The sequence below is a fragment of the Gopherus flavomarginatus genome, chromosome 2 (assembly GCF_025201925.1).
Source record: "Gopherus flavomarginatus isolate rGopFla2 chromosome 2, rGopFla2.mat.asm, whole genome shotgun sequence".
Lineage (NCBI taxonomy): Eukaryota > Metazoa > Chordata > Testudines > Testudinidae > Gopherus > Gopherus flavomarginatus.
This window is the reverse complement of record NC_066618.1, coordinates 198,642,327-198,668,086: the sequence shown is the minus strand read 5'-3', so window position 1 is coordinate 198,668,086 and position 25,760 is coordinate 198,642,327.

Genomic DNA, 25,760 nt, shown 5'->3' with positions numbered 1-25,760 from the left:
TTCCAATTTATAATTCTAGTCATTACATTTTGCTCAATTAAAATCCTACTGTAATTTCGATTAAACAAGCAGTTCCTCACTTTCTCTTTTAAAATACTTTACTTTGTGTTGTGAAAAACAGCCACGATAGATGAAATGATTCACATATATGAAAAGTCTACACTTTTGTGCTCAGGTAAACATTGATGTTCGTTGACTTAATTTTAATTTAAATACACAGATGTAAGATATGAGTATCCTCTTTAGGAGATCACATTTAAAAATTGGATCCACAATGTGTAGCTCACTTTGAAATATATCTGGATTAAGAAGGGAAGTAAATACAGTGAATTAAACATATTAATTTTTATAATTGTCATTCTGTCTGGAGTGTCAACCTCAGGGCGGGATGTTAAGAAGCAGGGAAGAGACCCCAAACTGGTTGTATGTTCTATAATTATACTTCACCAACCCAGTAACAAGTGTGAACTTGTAAATCACTATAACAGTCTTACCACAGAGACATAGACAGCCCCCTTGCGCGTTCCTATCTTGCCATTCAGGCAAGCTGAACTTTAGATCTTTGATTTATATACATCAAAGATCACAAAATATTCAGATAACTCCCAGTCCCAAAGGACCAGTCACTTACCCCAGGTCAATTTGTACCTTAGGCCAGCACATCCCTTGGCCCACGCTGCTTCCCACAGCCCCCATTGGCCTGAAGCTGCAAACCACGGCCAGTGGGAGCCACGATCGGCTGAACCTGCAGACGCAGCAGGTAAACAAACCGGCCCAGCGCACCAGGGGCTTTCCCTGAACAAGCGGTGGACCGGCTTTGAGAACCACTGCCTTAGATCTCCCAGTTTATAGCCAATCCTACAGTAAACGATCTAAGGAATTATTAGTTAAGGAAAAAAATGAGCGAGTTATTACAAGTTAAAGCAGGCAAAGACATATGCAAACAAATGAGTTACAGTCTATAGTTTCAAAGGAGCCTGAATTGTAGTAATCTGTCATATCTGAATGTCTTCTGGGTTTACACTGGCTGACCCTGGGAATCTTAACTTCTGTTTCATACCTCTAGCCCTGTGAGAGTCTAAACAGCAAAAAGATGAAAAATTTTCTTGTTAGCTATATTTATTTTCAGAAGCTGATGGGAGGAGCCCTTTTTCACATAATCTCTTCATGGGTGTGAAGGGTGTGATGAAGTGGGTGGTTATTATAATAATAATTATTATTATTATTATTATTATTACCTTTTCATGTTTTGCATGGGTACTGTGTGTATCACTTTTCCCTGTGTCCTGCATGTTTAATGAGGTGGGGGAAGAGGGTGTTCGTTGTTGCGGAGAACCAGGTGTGAGCTCACCAAGCAACTTGGACCCTGGACAATGGCAAGGACAGTCTGGAGCTAAGCAACTGGTGATCCAAAGGCACATCCCACTTTGGAAGCCAGCCGGTTTCGGCCAGTAGGAGAACAAAGGACTGATGGGGAGGGGGGTCAGGTGATCTGGAAGGCAGCCACACTGAAGGGGGTTACTCCCAGGGACCGTAGGGAGCTGAGAGAGCATGGATCTTGTGTGTCATGACAAGGGGCAATTAAAAAAGTCATTGTGTATTATGATGTCCCACAATGGCCCATTTAATTTTGATGGCTCTTCTTGATGGGCAAGAGACGATCCCTCCTGTCCAAATTTACAGTTTCAGAGCAAACATTTTTGTACAGGTACAAAGCAAAAACTTAAATATTACCTTATAGCATATGATAAAGAAATTTTAAGTGAATTTTATGTATGCAGCACCTTACAAACATTTCATAAAGTCTAAACACATTGTTATAAGTCTTCACCATGCTAACACACAGATGAAGTACAGTGTTTTCCAGCAATGAATTTGTCAGTGCTCGGCTGAGAGCTCAAGTTTTGGCACCAGCTTACATCTGGTCTGCCAGCATCACAATATTAAATACCAGTTAATATTTATAATAGAATCCTACATGTAATCAACTATCAAAATCGATTTATATTTTACAGGAACCATTCTGTACCATTTTGTTCAAGGTTCACTTTGTTAATGGTTTAAATGTATTTGGGTTTGCCTGCCACACATTTTAGGCAATGGCTGTGCTTTCAAGAGTCTTCCATGAACATTTTCTCCTTAAGCCTCCAATAAAGCCCTTCTCGGACTCCTGCTGCAAAACTTGCAGACCAGAGGGGGAAAAGGATTGAGGAATCTACTAATTTAAACAAGGCAGGAAGCAAACCAACTTGGCAAACAATGTTATACTAAGTTCATTTGGTGGAAATGTGTATAGTTTGTTTCTGGAAAATAGACTGAATATGTACAGTTTCAATATGTGAAATTTAGAGTGTATATGTGAATACACCCTAGGGCAGCGGTTTTCAAACTGCAGGTTGTGACTCAGTACTGCGTTATGGAATGTAAGGCAGCTCTGGTCAGCACCACTGACCGGGCCATTAAAAGTCCCATCAGTGGTGCTTCCTGGCTAAGGCAGGCAAGTCCCTACCTGTTCTGACACCACGCTGCACCCTGGAAGTGGCCAGCAGCAGATCTGGCTCCTAGACAGGTAGGGGGAGGCCCGGGGCTCTGCGCCCTGCCCCTGGCCAGAGCACCCAGCCCCACACTCCCACTGGCCAGGAACTGGCTAATGAGAGCTGGGGGCAGCGGTCCCTGCGGGCAAGAGCCGCACAGAGCTGATTGCACACCTCCACCTAGGAGCTGGACCTGCTGCTGGCTGCTTACAGGGAGCAGCATGGTCCACAGTGCCAGAACAGGCATGAAGCCTGCCTTAGCACCCCTTCTGTGCTGCTGATTGGTAAGCCCACATCCCAACTCTGTGCCCCAATTCCCTGCCCCAGCGCTGAGCCCCCCCCCCACCTGGACCCCCTTCCTGCACCCCAAACCCCTCATCCCCATCCTCACTCATAAGCCTGCATCCCAGCCCAGAGCTCTGACCGCCTCCTATGCCCCAACCCCCTGCCCCAGCCCAGAGCCCCTTCCCACACCCTGAACTCCTCATTCCCGGCCCCATCCCGCAGCCCTCACTCCTGCATCTCAGCCATCTTCTCGAGCCCTGAGCCCCTCCAACACCCCAAATGTCTCATCCCCAGCTCCATTGGGTCATGGGTATCAACAATTTTCTTCAGCTGGGTCACCAGAAAAAAAGTTTGAAAACCACTGTCCTAGGGCCATTAAAGCCAGAGGGAAAAGAACTCCTTACTCCCTTTGTTTGTGAAAAGGGAAAAGTACTGTCAGAGAACTTCATTTGCATAAACTATCTTCCCATAATCCCATTTGAGGAGTCACACTAACTAGATATGAACTTGGATTTGGGGAATAGGACCTCAAAAACGGTAATAAACTCTTACCTTCTGTCAAAGAGCTCACGTCCAAAGTATCAGGACTCTGCTCAGGGTCCTAGGTATTCTAGGCTTCCCTCCCATGAGGGCTCTGTGGCAGGAGAAAACATAAATGGGGGATCTTGCTATGAGAGCCATCACAGAGTATATTGTTGCACAAGACAATGCCGCAAACAGCAACAAAACTAAGACCATTCCAGTGAGGCCCTGCCTACCCATTTCCTCAATAAAGCTGAATCACACAGCTGAATTAGGTGGTGATGCCTCTGGGTAAGATCACGCAAGTAGCTCTCTTGAGATTGGAGACAGACCTGCAAGGATAAACTTGGACTCTGCAACTCATTGATCTAAACTATGAGTTTGGTGGATGGGTAAAGTGATGTGGACAAGGGACTGTCACCTATGGGACATTTTCATTGATAGGTAGAAAGGGAGTTAGTCTACAGCCAAGTTACTGGAAAGGAATTTAGTCAGACTCCATCTATTACACCAAACTCTAGGCTCTCTGCTGACCTACTGCCTCTTCCACTAATCCTCCAAGCAGCTTTCAAAGTCCAATAAGCCACTGACTGTTCAATAGATTTTTTTTTCTTGGTTTAAATTCCTGGTTCTGACTTCATTTAAAGTATTTTGGGCTTTTTATAGAAACAGTTTAAAAGCTAATCTGGTTAGTTTTTTATAATGTCTTACTATTGGCTTAAAACCATAAGCTTGTCAGTCCGCTGTGTTTAATTTTACTTCTAAAAACACTTAGCACTTGGTACACTCTGGTACTTTCCAATGGTAACACTTGCTTTTCATAAGTATTTTTATGAGCCTTGAGAATAGGTCACAGCTCTGTTAGGAATGCAGCAGAATATCCTAATGGGTGAATAGGGTCAAGGCAAGAAAATCTTCTCTTTGTTTTAATAGGAGAATTTTAATAAGAGTGGCTTCCATGAATATTAGCACTTTCAGCCTCATCCTGTGTTCCTTGCACACCCAAAACTCTCACTTAAGACAATGGGAATTTGGAATATGAAAGAAAAATAGGCTATGTGTAAGGGGACTGTTATCCCCTTACTAACATTCAGTGGGGGTGTTTTGGTTGCTAGCTCCCAGCACTAAAAGGGGAGAGATCAATGGCAAATCAGGACCCTGAGACTGACAGTCTGCAGGAACAATGGTGAGAGGCCAATGCTCCAGGTCAGCCTGATTGATAGGGCGGGCGGGCTAATCAAAGAGACAGAAGGCCAGGGTGGGTCCCATCCTCTGTGTGAGCTGAAATTGCCTGGGTCAGACAGAGTGGGGCTGAGCTAAGACGGAGTAGGGGCCCAAGCTAAGCTGCTAGGAGCAGAGCTGCAGCCCAAAAAGCCAGAGCACACCCCAGAGAAAGCAGACCTGTCCTGGGAGGAGAGCTGCAGCAACCAGAGCGAGAGGGGCCAGACAAGCAGCCCAGGAAGCAGATGAGAGCTCAAAGCAGAGTCACAGAAACTGCAGAGCAGACCTGCCCTGGGACCGGAGCTGTAGCAACTGGAGCCAGAGAAGCCAGAGAAGCAGCCCAGGGAGCTGGGGGCAGAGCAAGCAGCAGCAGCTGTACTGAGGCAGAGTGGAGCTGGGGCTGGAGCAGTCTGGAGCTGGGTGTGGTGAGCAGCTGAGAAGATCGATGGGGACCCTGGGCAGTGGGCCCAGTACAGGGAGACGCCTCAGCCAAGAGGCCTTGCAGGCCAGACTTGGAGGGGGATCATAACCCTGACAGAGCGGGGGTGACACTGAGGAGAAGGGTCCTGCCACTCAGAGCCTGAGAGTGTGTGGCCACTGCCAGAGCAAGTGTCCAACCCTCAGCATTCCTGCAGCACAGCCAGGGCCTGAGAAGGAAGCCTGGGACCTACAAGGAACAGACTGTGAAGTTGTCAGTAACCTAGTCCCAGATTTGGACCGTAGCGTCCAAAATATGGGGGTTAGCATGAAAACCTCCAAGCTTAGCTACCAGCTTGGACCTGGTACTGCTGCCACCACCCAAAAAATTAGTGTTTTGGGGCACTCTGGTCCCCCCAAAAACCTTCCCTGGGGACCCCAAGACCCAAATCCCTTGAGTCTCACAACAAAGGGAAATAAACCTTTTCCCTTCCCCCCCCCTCCAGGTGTTCCTGGAGAGATACACAGAAGCAACCTCCGTGAATCTAAACAGAGGGATTCCACCCTCCCTGTTCCCAGCCTGGAGAATAGAATTACCAAGAGTCAATCTCTCTTCCCCCCTCACCCAGAGTGAATGCAAAGTCAGGCTAGTACATCTAACACACACAGGTTTTCCCCTGACTTCTTCCTCCCACCAATTCCCTGGTGAGCTGCAGACCCAATTCCCTGGAGTTCCTCACTAAAGAAAAACTCCAACAGGTCTTAAAAGAAAGCTTTATATAAAAAAGAAAGAAAAATACATACAAATGGTCTCTCTGTATTAAGGTGACAAATACAGGGTCAATTGCTTAAAAGAAATATGAATAAACAGCCTTATTCAAAAGAATACAATTCAAAACACTTCCAGCAACTATAGACATGTAAATACAAAACAAAAAACCAACTTTGTACTCACAACTTGGAAACAGAAGATTAGAAAGCAGGAAATAGAAAAATCCTTCTCTAGCTGAGAGAGATTCAGGCAGAAGACAAAGAACTCAGACACAAACTTCCCTCCATCCAGAGTTGAAAAAAGTCTGGTTTCCTGATTGGTCCTCTGGTCAGGTGTTTCAGGATACTTTTTTTTTCAGGTGAAAGAGACATTAACCCTTAGCTATCTGTTTATGACAGAAGTGCCCTGATGTCCAGAGACACTGTTTCTGATGGTCCCTGCCACGGAGCGGGGTGACGTTTTCCTTTAACCTTTCCCATTTTTCCTTACTCTTTTTTAAAATTAATTGTTAATTAAATAACTTGTATTTGCTTTAAATTGTATGATGTGATCAGTGGGTCAGGGAGGTACGCAGTGCAAAGAGAGTACCCCGGAGTGGGGACACCCTGTCCCCTGTCCTGGGTGGCCACAGCAGGGTTGGGGGTTGAGCCCCCCAGGAATCCTGGGCCCAGCCTTGTTGGGGTTACGAGGTCTCTGCCAGACAGGAGAGTGGAAGAGGAGTCCTCAAGGGCAGGGAGGCCTCTGGGTAAAGGAAGTGGGAGCAAGGACTCAGATCCTTTCACCAGCCCACTTCACCGGGGTAGTGCAGAAGCCAGGAAGGTTCCCCACAATAGCGGGACCATTCTCTCGCTTACATATGGGCAATTGTAGAGGAGGGGGACTTTATTCTGGCTTAATTTGTGGCCTGAATTTTAACAGAACTGAATAACTGTTTCTCCCTTTGACTTTGCAATTTGTGAGTGCTCAACAACTGTGAAAATCAGGCTTCTTCACATTTTTTCCACCAGTAATATACATGGATGGTAAAATGCACTATTTATACTTCAGTGGTCAAAAAAGAAAAAAAAAACTCTAATCAGCAAAAACCCACATTCAGCACAGAGACATGAGGAATTTTTTTTGGGGGGGATGGGTGGTAAATAAATTGTGTCATTGCAATAAGCCTGTCTTGCAAGTAATTATTGAAAAGCCAACTGCGATGAAAAGTCTTAATTTATAGTGTTGAAACTGTACTAACTGAGAAGCATTAATCAACATTGCCAAGTTAACGTGTTTTGTCAAACTTCTCACTCTCTTCTGCCACAGAAGAGCCTTTTTGACAAATAGATTGATTAGCGAGCTAACAGTATTCGATTGAGGAACGAGCATGTGACAACATCCTTAAAAGAAGATGTTAGATGTACTTTTATTTGCTCACACACAAGCTGTGTACTGCACTGTTGTTTTGCACAATGCATGTCAATAGGGCTGGTGGAAAGCCATGCTATGGCTATAAGAAATTCTGTTTTAAATTTGATCTTAGTTTCCTTGTGAAATAATTTATATAAAAATATGTAGCCAAGTTGAAGGCTTCCCATTGGACCTATAGAGCATTTTGCCAGCTCAAGTATTTTAAAAATGTAATATAGATTCTAGCTTTCAAGCTCAAATAAGCACAAACAAAGAAAAAGATAACTAGAACTCACACCTACTCAGAAACATTCATTACAGAGTGGCAACAGCAGATCCATATTTCAAGTGGAAACTAGCTGTCTGTTATGGCCAAGTTTCAATCCATATACCTGTAAAATCTGCAAAAAGAAATCATTCTCCCTGAAATGCTGCAACTCATCCCAGTATATATATATATTTTCCACTAGGGAGACTGGAAAAAATCTGAAAAGTTTTAAAATTAAGGGACTAGTTCTTAGGCCTCCATTTTATGCCACTCCAGTGTTACCAATGGCCTGGAGAACTGCCCAGTGGTACACCTGAGGATCCCAATGTGTAGGAAAGTCCCTGAGTGGCATAAAGCTGGCATAATCCACTTCTGGCTCCCCTGATGTTCCAGGGATATGGCAGGTGTAGCAGTGAAAGTGGTCAGAGTGTGCTGTGGTCTGCAGGTCCTGGCCTGGCAGATCGGTACACGGTAAAACAACCATCAGGGCCGCCCAGAGGATTCATGGGGCCTGGGGCAAAGCAATTTTGGGGGCCCCTTCCCTAAAAAAAAATGTTGCAATACTATAGAATACTATATTCTTGTGGGGGCCCTGTGGGACTTGGGGCCTGGGGCAAATTGCCCCCCCCCTCTCCTTTGGGCGGCCCTGACAATCATGAGGTTGCTCTGAATGTCTGCCGGAGAACAGAACTGCCCTTTGATGCCCCCAAGATCAGGAGATTGGAAAGCCATGTTGGATGGGTTGGTAATTCAGGTGGTATGAGAGCAAGAGAAGAGGGATTTTTTTTTTAGTGATGGAGAAAGTGTTCTATCACTTAACTGCTCCTTTCCAGATACTGTAAAGTACATATTTTTTAAAAAGTTGTAGCATTTTTGTAATGAAAAGTGTAATCTAGTTTTTGAGACTCCAGTAAAATACGCTTTCAGTCCATTTTTTTTAAATGAATGAGTTTGAGAAAATTAAAAAGGAGTTTGATAGTACAGGGCTGGCTCAGGACAAGCCTCCACTGACTTCCAAAAAATATCTGGGAATTTTGCAAGAATGCTAAAGGATAAGGTCAAGATTTATAATAGTGAGATTGAACTCTTTCAAGTGTAGCTAGTAAATAGGAGAAGAACTGCAGACCAAGCTGCATCATCTGAATGCTGGTATAGATGCTCTGGTGCTAGGTGACAATAGTGATTTAGAGTGGAACCCATAGTAACAATTACCACAGACCTGTTTGTATGCAATGCAGGTGTAGCTATGGCAGTACCAGGATATTAGAGAGCCAAGGTGAGTGAGGTCATAGCTGCTATCAGACCAACTTCTGTTGGTGAGAGAGACCAGTTTTGGAGCCACACAAAGCTCTTCTTCAGGTCTGGGAAATGTACTCCCAGCATCACAGCAAAATGCAAGGTGGAACTGAGTGTTTAGCATAAGTAGTTAGCACATATCCAAGGGACCATTCAAGGTAGGTGGAGTACCTTTCCCAGTCCTGAAGAAGAGTTCTGTGTGGCTCCAAAGCTTGTCTCTCACACCAACAAAAATTGGTGTAATAAAAGATATTACCTCACCCCACTTACCTCACAGCTCCGTTTCTGTCCTGTCTTCAAAGTGAAGAGATGCACCCAAAGTTTTGGATACATAAGGAATACAGAATCAGTGTACAGAGTTTGACGCTGATGTGTCATTAAGATTCACTAGCATGGAACCCTTTGAAGTCCCATTGACTTACATGTAGTCCCACTGACTCTGCCTAGGTGCAGATATCTTTGATAGTAGATCCCAATGCAGGCCTGTGATCTTGATTACCTGATTCATATCAAGCAAGATCTATTTGCATACATGATGTCATGCAAACTAGACCTAATTTTTGCTACCTGAACAAGAAGTGTCCCTCACTTAAGCAATATATTTTTCCATAAACAGGCCATCTAATAAATTTGGATTTTTTATGGGGTGTGCTAGTAAGTAATAAAAGAATGGAGTCTGACTTTTCTTTGTTTTAAATCAGTGATTTCTCCAAATGTTTATTATCTGAGGCTTGATTGGTAGCCTACATAGGATGGTTTGGTGGTGTGATTATAATGGTCTTTGAGCATTGTTGACGTAAGTTAGATTTTGAACCATCAATACTTTCTGTGTGTCATATAAACAATCCCTTGAGCCATGTAGATCTGGTATGCGGTCACTTTATTTGATTTATTTTGCATTCCTCCAGACATGTAATGTAGCTTTTTTTTTTTTTTTTAAGAACAATGGAAGCAACAAAATGAGCTAAAAGCTTTAGGGAACTTTCTTCATTAGCTCTGTGATTGCTTTCTAGTCTGCTTTACTTTTCCATTTAGTAGATAGCTCCTATCTTTTGTTCTTTGATCCCAAACTCATTACTTTAAATTTATCTTCACTGAACTCATTTCCAGTTTTTTCAATGTGTCTATATTAATTGCATTGTTCTATGTTTCTTTCTGTCCTAACTAGGTGAGTGCCTTTTAAATATGGAAACGTAGCCTTTTAACACATAAACAAATAAGTGGTTGATGGTATTTCCAGCAAAAGGACAAAACGGCTCACAAAGTAACTGACTATTTTTTTCCTTATTATCTTCCATTTTCAGTTTTTGCCTTTTAACTAACATTCAATCCCCTTATTATCATTCCACTCCTCAGCTACAACCACTAGTAGGTAATTTAGTTAAACCGTTGAAGTAGTTAGAGAAATTTTAAATTTTATCAAAAACCTGGTTTATGATAGGTGTAAATAAATTCTACTCTGTGCAACTGCTACAACCCCCAACATGCATCATCACCAGAATTTGAACCCTGAGCCTTCAGCATCACACCACAGATGGCAGGCTACCACATGAATTACAAGACTAGCTACACACTGGCTAGCAGCAAGATAAGGCTATTATCCCAAAGTGGGAGGTGGGATGCTGGTACCATAACCTGGGTTTAGGGTGACAGTTGGGAAGAGCCTGGCCCAGTTCTTGCTCTTCCCCTCTGAAGCAGGGATGGTTCCACTGGAACCATGAGCCAGCATAGGCGGCGGGTTATATGGGCTCGAGGTGCCCGGGCTTCAGGAATATTCAGAGCTGGGTGCCCTGCTCCAGCAATATTTGGAGCTGGGTCTCTCCCCTGGCCCTGCCTGGATTGGGCCCCAGCCCCGGCCCCCGCAGGTCTCCCCTCACAACTCTGCCCCACCCCTCTGCATCGCTGCCTGGAGTGGGTCCCGGCCTCCGCCTTCCACCCCTCCCCCTGCATCCCTCCTCCGCTGTGTCCTTGCCTGTTAGCGCTGCCAGAGATCGGCTCCCGGCAGAACTGCTGTCTGCTGCCCCAGGGTTCTAGTGCCTGCCATCCACTAATGGCAAGGCAGGCTGCCCTTACCCTGCCCTAGCCCTGAGCCTCTCCAACGCCCCAAACCCTCATCCTCAGCCCCACCCTCATCCCCCTGCACCCTGATCCTCATCCCCAGCCAGAGCCCTCATTCCCCTGCATCCTAATTCTCATCCCCAGCCAGAGCCCTCACCCCTCTGCACCTTAATCCTCATCCTCAGCCAGAGCCCTCATCCCCCTGCACCATAATCCTCATCCCCAGCAGGGCCGGCTCCAGGCCACAGCGTGCCAAGCATGTGCTTGGGGCGGCATGCCGCAGGGGGCGCTTTGCCGGTTCCTGGGAGGGCAGCAGGCGGCTCCGGTGGATCTGCTGCAGGTGTGCCTGCAGAGGGTCCGCTGGTCCCGTGGCTCCGGTCGACCTCCCGCAAACACACCTGCGGCAGCTCCACTGGAGCCATGGGACCATTGGACCCTCCACAGGGAGGCCTGTGGGAGATCCACCGGAGCCGCAGGACCGGCGAGCAGCAGAGCGCCTCCCGCAGCGTGCCGCCGTGATCGGGGCAGCGAAATTGCTAGGGCCGGCCCTGATCCCCAGCCAGAGCCCTCATCCCCCTGCACCCTAATCCTCTGCCCTAGCCAGAGTCCTCATCCCCCTGCACCCGAATCTTCAACCCCAGCCAGAGCCCTCATCCCCCCGCACCCTGAGCCTCTGCCCCACCTCTAAGCCCCCCCGCATCATGAACCCCTCATCCTCAGCCCCAACCCTCATTCCCCTGCAGCCTGATCCTCTGCCCCAGCTTGCACCACCTCCCCCTTCCTACACCTCCATCCCCAGCCAAGCCTGCACCCAAACTCAATCCCAAAGCCTACACCCCTCACCCCTTCCTACACCCCCATCACCAGCCCAGAGCCTGCATCCAAACTCCATCCCAAAGCCTGCAGCCCTCACCCCCTCCTGCACACCCACCCCGTGCCCCAGCCTGGAACCTGCACCCAGCACTCAAACTCCTTCCCAAAGCCTGCACCCCTCCTGCACCCTAATCCCCAGCCCAGGACCTGCACCCCAGACCTCCCCCCTGAAACTCCACCCAGAGCCTTAGGCAGGTGGAGGCAGAGTTTGAGGAGGCGGAGTTGGGGGGGTGGGTTCTGGGCACCACCAAAATTTCTACAAACTTGCCTCCAATGTGAGCCAGGTCTGAGAAGGTGTGTGGTTGCAAGGGAAGAGAAGAGCCTAACCTGGGCCCAGTCTTCTGCCTGAGTAGAACTGCTCTGGCAGCTACTGGGCAATCCTAATACCAAGCGTACTGCTGCTGCTTGGGTGGGGATGTGGGCCTGGTGCTTTAGAATGTTTGTATGCTTATAATTACCATAGCAGAAAGTTCCCAGAATTCTCCTGAGGAGCACAAACTAAAGAAGTTAAACAGTGATTTTTAACAGTTTATATCTCAGCCAAACCTGAACAGAATTTCCTGGGATAAGCAAATGGCCCCTGTCTGGACCAAGGGCTTTGGGTCAAACAATGGAGATGTTACAGCTACCTAGAAAAGATCCCAATAATATTTTATAATAGTAAGTGTTAGGCTACTGAAATATACGGGTTGCTACCAGATCCCATATATATTTAGAGTAGCTTAAAAAAGTATAGGAGAATATTGTAACAAAAGAGAAATTTACATGGTCAGTGATTTTCTGTGTTCCAGTGTGGTTAACTCATTATTTGATTGCAAGTCTCAAAATTGTGTGGTATTTCTTAAAGCCATCAGCTGCTAGAATCAAGGCATTCTTACCTAAGAATCTCAGCTTTTGGTTTGTGTGTTTATAAAAGGAAGATTTTAACTCTTATGGCTGTAGACAAAAGCTTGAAAATGTGAACCTTAAAATCTCCAATACCAGAAAACAAATGGAAAGAACCCAAATTGTTTTTGTTTTTTTAATTTCATGATTTTGGGACCTCAGTCATGACTTTGAATGGTTAGAAAGGGCATTACTTGTGTTCCCCTTGGTATTATTGAAGCTATTTGTTCCTTAAATAGGGCTCTCACATGCACATATAAGTGCGATTTCACTTCCAGTTGGTTCTGCAGTGAAATTGAAAGGGCTTAGTCCTGTTTCCAGTTTCAATGTGTATAAGATCAGGCATGTAATCCTATTCTTAATATGATGGATACAATTAAAAAATCAGATTTCACCCAAGTTATTATAGTGCAGTATATCACATGCCACAGTATTTTCCTGTGTTTAGAACAGAAAATAACTGCAGAATCTCAGATTCCTTAGTGTAGGAATTCTGAGTAAATGCTGCTTTTAAAACAAAAAGACAATCAATGTGTCTAGGCCCAATGTAATGAAAGTGATTATAATACAAATTCTGTGTTATAGGCTAAATTTAGAGAAGATGGGTTATGAGTAGGTGACCAGATAGCAAGTGTGAAAAATTGGGACGGGAGTGGGGCAGCAATAGGAGCCTATATAAGAAAAAATCCCCAAATATCAGGACTGTCCCTATAAAATCGGGACATCTGGTCACCTCAGTTACGAGGAACCAGTTCCTTTAAAAAAAAGAAAAAAGAAAAAAAAGGCTTCTCTATGACTGATTCTATTGCAAATGTGCTAGAAAAAATATAAAAATGATGGAAGGTGACAGGATTTAAGTATTTTTATGATATCCTGTACCTAAAAGTTTGTCCAGAGTGAAAGTCTCTTTAACTTTCTTGGATGCATTAGTATTTATATATTATTACTCTGTACATTTTAAATCTCAAAATAGAGTACTTTGAGGTCAGAGAGTAATAATAAGAAATTAGATAACATCCTTCACAAAAAAAAAGGTCATCACGCACTGAACAGTTAAACAACAATGATTAAGATCAGCTAAAAACAGTAGCAAAGACATATTCCACCTTATCTTTAAATAATGACAGAGTGAGCAGCAGGAAAAGATTCTACAATGCCTTACAAGGGCATAACTATAAAATTCTGTGTCTCACACTACACAAGATTATACTGTAGAACAAAACAAGTATCCTGATGATTCAGACTGCAATTAAGAGTTTGGAAAATACATGAGAGAAAATTGGCCAGTTACCACAGCCATTCAAGGCCTTGTAAGCAAGCAAAAGAACTTTAAAATCAATAAAACACTTTAAAGGAAGCCTGTACAGAAAGGACTTTGAGTAGGAGCTATGTACTGAAATAGTCATGTCCTACTGACAGATAAGGATATGAGATGCTGCATTCTGAATGACCCTCTTCCTAGAAATAATACAACCAGGGACTCCAGAAAATAAAGCAGTATAGTAGTTCAGCCTTGGGAAAAGAAAAGACATTTACCAGTACTTCTAAATCCAGATTAATAGTCTCACTCTAGTAACTGTTTCTAGATGATAAAATCATCAGATGTCTGTCATAAACAGATAGTTAACGGTTAATGTCTCTTTTACCTGTAAAGGGTTAACAAACAGGGAACCAAACACCTGACCAGGGGACCTATCAGGAAACAAGATACTTTCAAATCTCGGTGGAGGGAAGCCTTTGTTTGTGTTTTTTGGGTTTGGCTTTGTTCTCTCTGGGTCCTGGAAGGGACTAGACGTGCAACCAGGTTTCTTGCCAGTCTCACTGCTACAGACTCTTATATATTCCGAATAGTGAGTATTTAGTAAGAAAGGCGGTTATAGTCTTTTGATTGTTTTCTGTATTTGCAAATGTGTAGTTTGCTGGAAGTATTTTAAATTGTATTTCTGCTGGAGGAGGCTTTTCCTCCAGTTTCTATAAGCTGACAGATCCTGTAACTTTTACCATCTAAATTGCAGAGATAACTTTTACTTTTTTTCTTTCTTTTTATTAAAAGTTTTGTTTTTAAGACCTGTCTGATTTTTTCCCCTTGTTGAGGCTCCAGGGAATTGAGTCTGTACTTAACAGGGAAGGGGAAGGGAGGGGAGAAGGGTGGAATCCCTTTGTTTTAGATTCACGAAGCATGAATCTATCTCTCCAGGAGCCCAGGGAGGGAACACCTGGAGGGGAAGAGAAGGGAGGGGAAGTCTGGGAGAGGCAACGATGAGGAAAGGGGTTTACTTGCCTTGTGTTAAGATCCAGGGGGTCTGGGTCTTGGGGTCCCCAGCGAAGGTTTTGGGGGGACCAGAGTGTATCAGGTACTGGAATTCCTGATTGGTGGCAGCTTATCAGATCTAAGCAGGTAATTAAGCTTAGAGGAATTCATGCTGGTACCCCAACTTTTGGACTCTAAGGTTCAGATTGGGGAAAGATACTATGACAATGTCAATTAAGCACTTTAAAAAAAAAAAGAAAAAGCAAAAAACATTAAGGCTATATTAAAACTTGATAGAACAATTCCCCTTTCTAAGCAAAAAGTCATCTTTTCATGAATGACTGTGTACATGGTGATAAAGCATGTAAAAGCTGTGTGAAAGGGCAGAACATTAGGTCCAGCTGAGATGTGATCAACTGTGGACCTGAGAGTGGGTGGGTGGAATTTATTTAAAGCCATCTCTGTGTAACCCTTCATCCTGGGAGCAGCCAGGGGTCGATTTGGCTGCCTGTGTAGGTTATAGTAGCATCAGAGATTCTTTGGCTTACATAGCCTGGCAATAGCTCCCTAGGGGATCTTTAGATAACCAGGGGAGTTGAAAAGTGGAATGTGTTCCAGCTATGCCTCCCAATGTCCCTATAGCCAGAGGCTGGCTGGAACAAGGTGGTCTAATCATCTTAATTCCAGCTAGGTATATTCCCTTGCTTTTAAGAGCAGCCCTATTTATCCTCCGCATAAATGACCTCAGGGGTAAATTGGGGTGATTTCCCTGCTGAAAATCTCTACCTCTTAATGGTTGTTGATGTTTTTATTGTCCTTGTGACAGGAGTGCATTCTTGGGAACCTCAAGGTTCAGATAGGCACCAAGTGGGATTTCTTAAAGCACCTAAGTATTTTGAAATCCCACAAGGCACATATCTGTATCTTTAGACACCTAAGGCCTTTAAAATTCTAGTCCCAAATGTTACATGTTTAAAATAAAAAGTCTTGATGGAGAATAACCCTTGCTTCTATCAAAGTCTTTACACACATTATGTTAAAGCCTGTAAACTGAACACTGTGCACTACTATCAATATCCTCAATAGTTCGTTGTGTGTGTAGGGGTTGGAGAAGAGGTTCTGACCAGGCACAGAGTATAACCATTTTCATCAGTGGTCATGTCATAAACAGATAGTTAAGGGTTAATGTCTCTTTTACCTGTAAAGGGTTAACAAACAGGGAACCAAACACCTGACCAGGGGACCAATCAGGAGACAAGATACTTTCAAATCTCGGTGGAGGGAAGCCTTTGTTTGTGGTTGTTTGGGTTTGGCTTTGTTCTCTCTGGGTTCTGAGAGTAACCACACATACCTACAGGCTTTCTAATCTTCTGTTCAAATTTAGTAAGTACAAAAGGTAGAAAGGCAGTTTAGTCTTTTTGATTGGTTTTTTTTATTTGCAAATGTGTATCTGGCTGGTAGAGTTCTAATGTGTATTTGCCTGGAAGTATTTTAAATTGTATTTCTGCTGGAGGAGGCTTTTTCTCCAGTTTCTAGAAGCTGACAGACCCAGTAGTATGCCATCTTGAATTTACAGTGATTTTCTTTATTCTTTTTTTTCTTTTATTAAAAGTTTTGCTTTTAAGACCTGTCTGATTTTTTCCCCTTGTTGAGACTCAAGGGAATTGAGTTTGTACTTAACAGGGAAGAAAGGGAAGGAAGTGGGAGAAGGGAAAGGTGAATTTCCTCTTTGTTTAGATTCACGGAGTTTGAATCTGTATTGCCTCTGGGTGAAGGGAAAAGAGGAGGAGGGAGGAAGGTAACATTCCTCTCTGTGTGGTGATTCAAGGAGTTTGAATCACGGTGATCTCCTAGTGTACCCAGGGAGGGAAAGAGCTGGGAGGAAGGAAGGAGGGGGAAGGGAAATGGTTTATTCCCTTTGTTGTGAGACTCAAGGAATTTGGGTCTTGGGGTCCCCAGGAAAGGTTTTTGGGGGGACCAGAGTGTATCAGGCACAGGAATTCCTGACTGGTGCCAGCTTATCAGATCTAAGCAGGTAATTAAGCTTAGAGGAATTCATGCTAGTACCCCAACTTTTGGACTCTAAGGTTCAGATTGGGGAAAGATACTATGACCGGTCACTTAACCTAAGCCTGTTTGTTTGCCAAGTGCTGTTGCTTACCTTCCTCTCTGTGGTTATAATAAAGCATTTAAGTGAGCAAACAGATTACTAGTTATCTTTGCACATACAGGCATGCCTAATACAGGCAGCATGTGAAGGGGAAAAAGTGTCGAAGGAGCCTCTCATTAACATAGTCAGCACATTCACCTGAAGCACTAAAGGAAATGGCTTTAATGAACCTGTTTCAAATATTGCTCCTCACTAAAAACATTTGGTCTGATTCTCCTCTCACTTATACCCTTGTAGTTCCATTGACTTTGATGGAATTGCTCTTGATTTATATCTGCGTAAGTGAGAGGACAATCAACCCCGTTGTCTTTATAACCACCAGTACATGTACTCTGATGTTGGCCCAAATCCATCTACTGGGTCCTATCCCTTCGTATCTACATATTAGTGCTGCATATCCTCTCCTTCAAACTCTTTCAGCTGGACATCAAGCAGCATAGTCATTCCCAAGAATGCACTCTTGCCACAAGGGCAATAAACACATCAACAACTATCAAGCCACTGGGATGCCTCCTCACCAGTACTGATTTTGCCCCAGATCTCTAAATGTCCCCCTCAAGGATTGAACTCACAACCCTGGGTTATCAGGCTAATGCTCAAACCGCTGAGCTATCATTATTGCCACTGGTTAGATTCTATAATGTCACATTACATATCCTCTGGGCTCTGCACTGTCCTGGGTCACTGGAGATGTGTATTTGTGTAACTGAAGGCTTTTGAGGGCTGGCTGTCATATGCCAGTCTCGCTGCTGCCAAAAGAACCATCAGTGAAGTCATGATAAATATTAGTAGTTGCTGGACTGTCAGGCACAGAAAGCATGGACAATATTTTTTGAACAGACTTCAAAGGTACTAGTCTGTCTGTGTCTCCATCTGGTAGCAACTAACAATGTTATTGAGTGTTTAGGAGTATAACTGCAAAATACAGTAACATTTTAATGACAGTAGCAATGCAAATTATCATCCTTCTAAATCTTGGTTCTCTTTCATTATGCCAATAAAATTAATATAGAACCATATTGGTGTATTGAAAGAGATTGGGAAAGTAGAGTCTTAAGTATAGCTTTGGCATTGGAAAAGATTTTCAGAGTAATTTACTAAGGACAAAATAAAAGGGCTCTTGGACATACAGAAATTGGTCAGACTGTCAGTGAGGATGTTAAAAGGGGATGTAATGCTAAACAAAACTAATTAGCTTTGAGGAAGTTACAATGAGAGATCACAAGGGTGAAGAATATATTTAACCTAAGTGGACTTCAAAAGGCTTTTAACAGAATACCACAAAAAGATACTAGTAAAGAAGATTAGTAAATATGATACAGCTAGACACATTCTAAATTGGATTTAAAACTCTGTCCTAAATCAACAACTAGTTGTGTTGTCAGTGCAGAGATTATTTAGGTAAAACATCTGAGGTATACCGTATATCAAAGGACTGGTGTTAGGTGTAACATTGTAAGCACTACATTATGTACATTAACCTCTTTCCTTCTATGTACTATACCAGGTGTGTGAGATGACATGCACATGGACAGTTTGTCATCCAGCTATTATTATTTTTTGTTAGTAGTATTGCAGTAGTGGTATTATCAACATTGGGAGTCCCAATGTTTCTTGCAATGAACAAAACACATAGGACCTACCTTAGAGATCTTACCATCTAACAGCTGGAGACAGCAAAGCTGGAAGTGATTAATGATCCACCTTACTGTCAATGATTACAAACAGTAATAATCAGTAGTGGACAGTAGAAGCAGTAGGGGAGAAAAGGAAAATCAAGTTGAGGGTGGGGGCCAGGAGACAATAAAGGAGGAACAAGGAAGACAGGGGACAAAAATGTGATGGAGGTAGAAAAAATAATAATGCTGCTATCGTCTACTGAAACATGGGATGGAACCTGAAAATAAATGAAGAAAATATTTTTAACTAAATGCAAACTATTGCACACAGTAAAATGGGGAAGAGATAGAGAAGAGATGATGTGGGAGGGATAGGATGGTTAATTTTGTTGTATAACTTACCTATTAAAAAGTTACTGTCCAAGAGCTGTTACTCTAATAGGTGCAGTGATTATTATTCCTCATGCAGTCAGTTCCAGCCCATCATAATGTGCCAAGATATCACCATGGCTACTGATCTGTCAGAAAACAGAATTTCCTGACTTTTCTCCTAGATTTGCAGTTTGTGTATGTTCTTCATTAAGGGTGTTTTGATCTAGATGGCAACTAGAGAGACTCAAATGTCATTAGTTTCCTGTATCTGAATTTCACAGAAAATCATCTAAATTCAAAGGATTAATTTTTTTTCTGAAGTTCATATATGTTCATAGCGGAGGACCTGGATTACAGCATTTGGTCCAAAAGATATAGTTATAAAATGGGTTAAAACCCCTTAAATTGAAGAGTGTAAAAGCCTCCCTTTATTCCAGTTATACATACAAAACAATAGTGGTCTCCAAAACAAAGGCACAGCCAAAGCCACTGATGAATTTGAATAACCAGGGCACAGAAGGATTTAGGGCTTGTCTACATCACAAAGTTGCAGTGCTGGTGAGGGGGTTACAGCGCTGCAACTTAGGAGGTGTACACATCTGCAGGGCATCACCAGCGCTGCAACTCCGTTTGCAGCGCTGGCCGTACTCCCGTTTTGTCTCGGGTGTAGAGGATCCAGCGCTGGTGATCCAGCGCTGGTAATCAAGTGTAGACACTTACCAGCGCTTTTCTTGACCTCCGTGGAATAAGCAGGTATCCCAGCATACCTGAGGAAGCCTCTGGTAATCAAGCAGGTCTCCTTCCCCGGTTTGCTCTCGCGTTCCCCGAACCCCCGTGCAAGCAGGTCTCCTTCCCTGCGGTTTGCAGGGGGGTTCAGGGAACACGAGAGCAAACCGCGGCGAAGCTGGTCTCCTTCCCCGGTTTCCTCTCGCGTTCCCCGAACCCCTGTGCAAGCAGGTCTCCTTCCCTGCGGTTTGCAGGGGGGTTCGGGGAACGCGAGAGCAAACCGCGGCGAAGCTGGTCTCCTTCCCCGGTTTGCTCTCGCGTTCCCCGAACCCCCCTTGAAGCCGCCCAACAGCGCTGCAGTGTGGCCACATCTAACACCACTTGCAGCGCTGGTTGCTGTAAGTGTGGCCACTCTGCAGCGCTGGCCCTATACAGCTGTACTAATACAGCTGTAACAACCAGCGCTGCAAAATTGTAGATGTAGACATACCCTTAGACTGCCATTGTTTGGGTCAGGGGTGTGAGGAAGAGGGAGGTTTGGAAAGTGAGGGTATGGCTACATTTGGAATTTCAAAGCGCTGCCCCGGCAGCGCTGCGGGAGCGCTGCCGCAGCAGCGCTTTGAAGTGTGAGTGTAGTCAGAGCGGCAGCGCTGGGAGAGAGCTCTCCCAGCGCTGCATGTAAACCACATCCCTTACGGGTGTAGCGTGCAGCGCTGGGAGCCGCGCTCCCAGTGCTGTTGCCCTGATTACACTGACGCTTTACAGTGCTGTATCTTGCAGCACTCAGGGGGGTGTTTTTTCACACCCCAGTTGCAGCACTGTAAAGTGTGAGTGTAGCCAAGGCCTAAGACAGAAGGAGAAGAAAGGGGAAGACAGACCGAACAAGCAGCTGGTAGAATAACTTTGAGAGAGCTTTTGGAGAGTGCTGACAGAAAGAGGTTTGGTGCTGTGAGCAAGGAAATTATCTGCTGTTATGCAGTGTGACAGGGTCAGGCCTGATGGCTACAAGAGAGTGGTCGAAGGTAGAAACATTAGCTCCAGGTTAAACAGATCCCTTTTCCCTTGGTAAGATAACAGAGACTATTCCAGAACACTCAGGAACTTTCTAGAACTAAGTAAGGCAGGCAGGCTAATTAGGACACCTGTAGCCAATTGGAAAGTTACTAGAAATAATTAAGGCTAATCAGGACACCTGGTATAAAAAGATTCTCACTCCAGTTAGGTGTGTGTAAGGAGTTAGGAGTGAGAGGATGTGCTGCTGAAGGACTTAGGAGTACAAGCATTAACATACATCAGGAGGAAGGTTCTGTGATGAGGACAAAGAAGGTGTTGGGAGGAGGCCATGGGGAAGTAACCCAGGGAATTGTAGCTGTTTTGTAGCTGTTTCAGAAGGCACTCTAGACAGCTGCAGTCCACAGGACCCTGGGCTGGAACCTGGGTTAGAGGGTAGGCCTGGGTTCACACCAAAACCTCCCAACTCCTGATCCAGCACAGGAAGATCTCTGAGGCTAGCAAAATCCATCAATAAGCACAGGACCCACTGAGGTAGAGGAGTAACTTTATCATAACAGGTTCTTCCTGTGTTCAAGGAAAGAAGATTTTATGAACAAACAAGGTTGCACCAAAGAAAATACCAGACTCTGTGGTCAGTATCTCATTCCTGGCTGGGAAAACATATGAGACCTCAAATTTCGGCTAGCCACTCAGGTCAAAAGGGGTGCAATAATGTTTAAGAATGAATTATCCTAAATGTTTTGCAAAACTATTATATAGCACACATAGGCCAAAGAGCATATAATCATCCCCTGGTCTTTGTAGAAAATCTTGTTTGCTGTCACCATTAGGCTGGATTCCAAGTGAAAACAGCAGAGGCTGCAGCATATTGTGGTATGTTCCATGTAATTCAGAGAAGAAGCCTACTTTCAACATTACAATAGAGATAAATCATCAGTTCATCTACTTAGATAAGTAGAGGAGGATTTTGCACATAATGTGAGCTGTGGATTTTCACTTTCAAAACAGAAATAACTGGACAATGAAGATTGAGATTGGTCACAAAGAGGCAATTTGTCACTAACAAAAGGAATCAAAACCTTCACTTAGATGATGAGTTACATTTAGCCATCATTTTTCATATATTGCTTATGACAAATTTATTTTCAGAGGAAAATACAGGCAGTGCAAAAGCCCTGAGTATTTCCTGAGATATTTTTAATGTACAGTACCAGATACAAAGAATCTTGATGTAACATATGAGCCACACAAAACAGAAGAAGGATGCACTATAATTACAATAGACAATGCCACCTGAGTGCATTTGAACAATTCAGAATGATAGAAGTCAGAGCCCCTCTCTCAAAGATATGTTCTTATGACAATTCAAGTGTTAGATAAACATCCAAACCTCTTGAACAATAATCCACCCTCCACTACATTCAAGCAATAGTAATGAATCCAAGAGTAGGAATATAATCTATTAGAGTGTCTGCATTTCTACATTTTTCTGGTATTTTCATTCTATGAATGATGATCACATTCAGAGCTTGTCTGTGTGTTTGGGTGGGATACAGATTTTCTGTTTTGCTAGAAATTCCTCAATTACAATTTTTTTCATACCAAATAAAAAAATAGTGTAAACATGTAAAACAAAACAAAAAATCAGAAAAAAAAATGGTTTGGCTCAAGCAAAATGTTTCATTTCAACAAAATTTAAACATTTATTTTGATTTTGACCTTTTAAAACTTTTAACAGATTTTTTATAAAAACAGTAAATTTTACTTTTAAAAGTCCATTTCAAACAAAAAAAGTTGAAATGTTCCATTCTGTTTCAATATTATCAACATGCTGTATTTTCTTTTAGAAAAAAATTGTCAAAAATCAACACTTTTTGAAAACATTTTGAATCCAATGAAAACAGCATTTTTAATCAAAACAACTTTCTGATGAAAAATTTCTGTCTGGGTCCAAGTGTGTGTGGACTAATGATAATACAATATTACTCTTAAATGTGCACACATAGCATGGGGATATAATATTGGTTAAAACAGTTTAAACAGCACATGTGATTTACACAGTAACATCAAGCACTAGGTTAGATGATTTACAGAGTTATCTACTATTCATGTGACAAAGGGTGGCAGAATCTAGCCCAGAAAGACCAGATATTTTGGGAACACTAATAATAAATAAATTAATAATAATAGTAATAATAAAGAATAATAATATTTAGTTATTACATCATTTTACATTTCCAAAACACTCTACAAATCATTAATGCATTATTCCTCACAATAGCCTCATAAAATTACAGGTACTAAAATCACTATTATGTTGCTGGAAATGGAAATACAGAGCAATTAAGTGATTTTTTTCTCAAGTGCATTCTCTGGCGGAGCTGGAAATTGAACTCGTGGTGAAGATTTTCAAAGTACCTAAGGGATTTAGGAGTAGAGGTCTCACTGAAAGCTAACAGGATTTGGGCTTCCAAATCCTGTGGGTACTTTTAAAAACCTTTTTTTGTGAGTTTTTGGCTGCAAGCCCCATTCTTTACCCACTAGACCATCCTTTGCTCTGGCTCATGTTCTACATATTGCACATGCTGGGCATATTTTGTATTGGACAGTAATAAGTTATCATGATAAAGATGGAGTCGCTTTTCATTTGTGGCCATATAGTGTTTTTCATTGTCATCCACAACATTATCTGTAATAGAGACTTAATATATCCTGTATGTCACAGGATATGTTGCAACAGAATAAATGTTTCCTATAGGTTTGGTCAAATGCTATGAGTCATTAACATTGTGAATAAATTCAGGAAACACCATAGCCTATATTCCATGAAAGATAAAGACTTAACATCTGCTTAGACTCAATAAACAAGCGGTTCTTGGGTTGACCAGTGAGTGTTATATAATTAGTGATGTACATTTCTATGTACTCTGTGGTCCCCATTACCATAGTATCTGCCTGACTGCCTCTTTTCTGTCTGTATACAGAATTATGGAAGTGAACAATGACAGAAGTGATATCTGTGTACAGATGGAAATGTGACAGAAGTCATAGGAATGCCATAGACAAAATAAACAAGTAATAATCTGTAGAATTTATGTATAAAACATACTGATCCAGACCGTGGTTGCACTTAAAATGTTTCCACCAGTGCACTCTCAATGTTTATAGTGTGTAGATAAACAACTATGGGAACCAAATCACTAACTCTGTTAAAAACCTGAATCTGCATTTCCATCACTCTGGTTAATATTGTCATCCCTTCTGTAAATGAAGAATTAAACTTTTCCTAAATGAAGTCTGCTCATGAAGTCTAAAGGCTCTTTATTGATGCTGTTATTGATTATTGTATTCCAGAACTGTTGATGAGGATTAATTATATACTCTTCAAAAGAGCTTGCTACAGATATATAACATTTCTACAAAAAGCCAACTTAGCTGTGGACAAAGTCTGAGAAATATGCAACAAAACTTAGACATTAGCAAGTTTTACATATTTAAATATGCAGGGTGACATTTCACCTAAGTTTATCTAATTTGCTTGCATATACTAAATTTCTTATTAAATGGATTCTATTTATGCTCATGAGACATCAAACCATAGGAAATCTCTCTTAAACCCTCCCAAAAACATCACCATAAAAAAAAAATGCCCAAGTGCCAACATCCAAACAGCAATAGTATTACTCTGGCCACTTAAATTTGCCTTGACACAGGTATCAGTACATAACAGTGGAGAATTCAGTTCACCATGCAGTAGTCATAATATCTATAGTGACCCACACAAATGTAGGTGCTAGCTCATAAGACTGAGCCCTATGTGATTTTCCAGAGTATATCTGTCCCAACAAGGGCCTGATCCAAAGCCCTTCAAAATCACTTGGCTTCATATGTGCTCCCCGAACCTGGGTCCAATCCTGTATGCCTTGTGCACCAAGAACACATACTAACATCAGTGATATATTTTGCTGAAAATGTAATGTAGAATTAGGCATTGCCACCATTTTTAGTTATTTTTAACTTTTAAAAGACTTTTAATACAACAATTTTGCTTGCTCATATGTCCTCCCACAAAATCCTTATTAACTTCAAGAGGGACATGGTCAGGCCTTATGTTTGTTAACTCTTAACAAATTGATACTACTAATATGATAGATCTGGTAGAAAAAATAAATGAAGCTTAAAACACCATGACTAGGATTTTCAAAAGGAGCCTAAGGACATTAGGGTCCCATATCTCATTGAATATCAATGGGATCCAGCTCCTAATGCCCGTAGGCTCTTCTGAAAAATATCAAGCCCATTTCTTTAGCATGTATTTCAACAGGCAAGCACTTTGCTCACAGGCCTTGAGCTTCTCTTTCTACTGTAACAAGCAAAAGCTTAAGGCCATATTCAGTGCTTAATTTGTAATGAAAGAGGTGCCGGGATGCAAGCAATTGTTTTACGTTCATAACTGATTTGGCAAGCCAGAGGTGCAAGGGCTATGAACTGCCAAGCCTAAAGGTTACGGGGCTCAGCCCTGGCGCAAATTAAGCACTGGCCACATCCTAACACTGAACATGATCCCAAACTCCCATTCAAGTTAGTGGGAGAATTGAACAAAATGTTTGGCAGGATACAGCCCTTCATGCTGGCAAAGAAAATTGCTTACACTAAACATTGGTAACATGGTATTGTAGGCAAAAAATGTTTTTTTTATTTATTCATATTCATGAAAATGTTAAAAAACCTCTCAATAAATAAAGAGCTAAATTAAAAAGGACAGTGCAGCCTGCAAAAAGAAAGGTTAGGAAGTTAAATATATGTGAGTGTTTCACTAAATATCTTTAATTCTGATTGTAGGAGATGGAAGTCTCAGCTGGATACTGTGGCTGAATGCAGTGAATGATCAGGTGAGCCTGCATTCCAATGAGTTTCTCCCCACTCCTGCAGAAAGCTGATCGAAGTAATTAGATAATCAGGCTAGGTGATATAAAGAGCCAGTTAGCCAATCAGTCCAGACAGATAAAGAGGCACAGGAAGAAAGCGTGGGAGAGAGGAACATGGCTAGCTGAGCTCAGCCTCACAGAGGCCTCAGCTCCTGTCAGG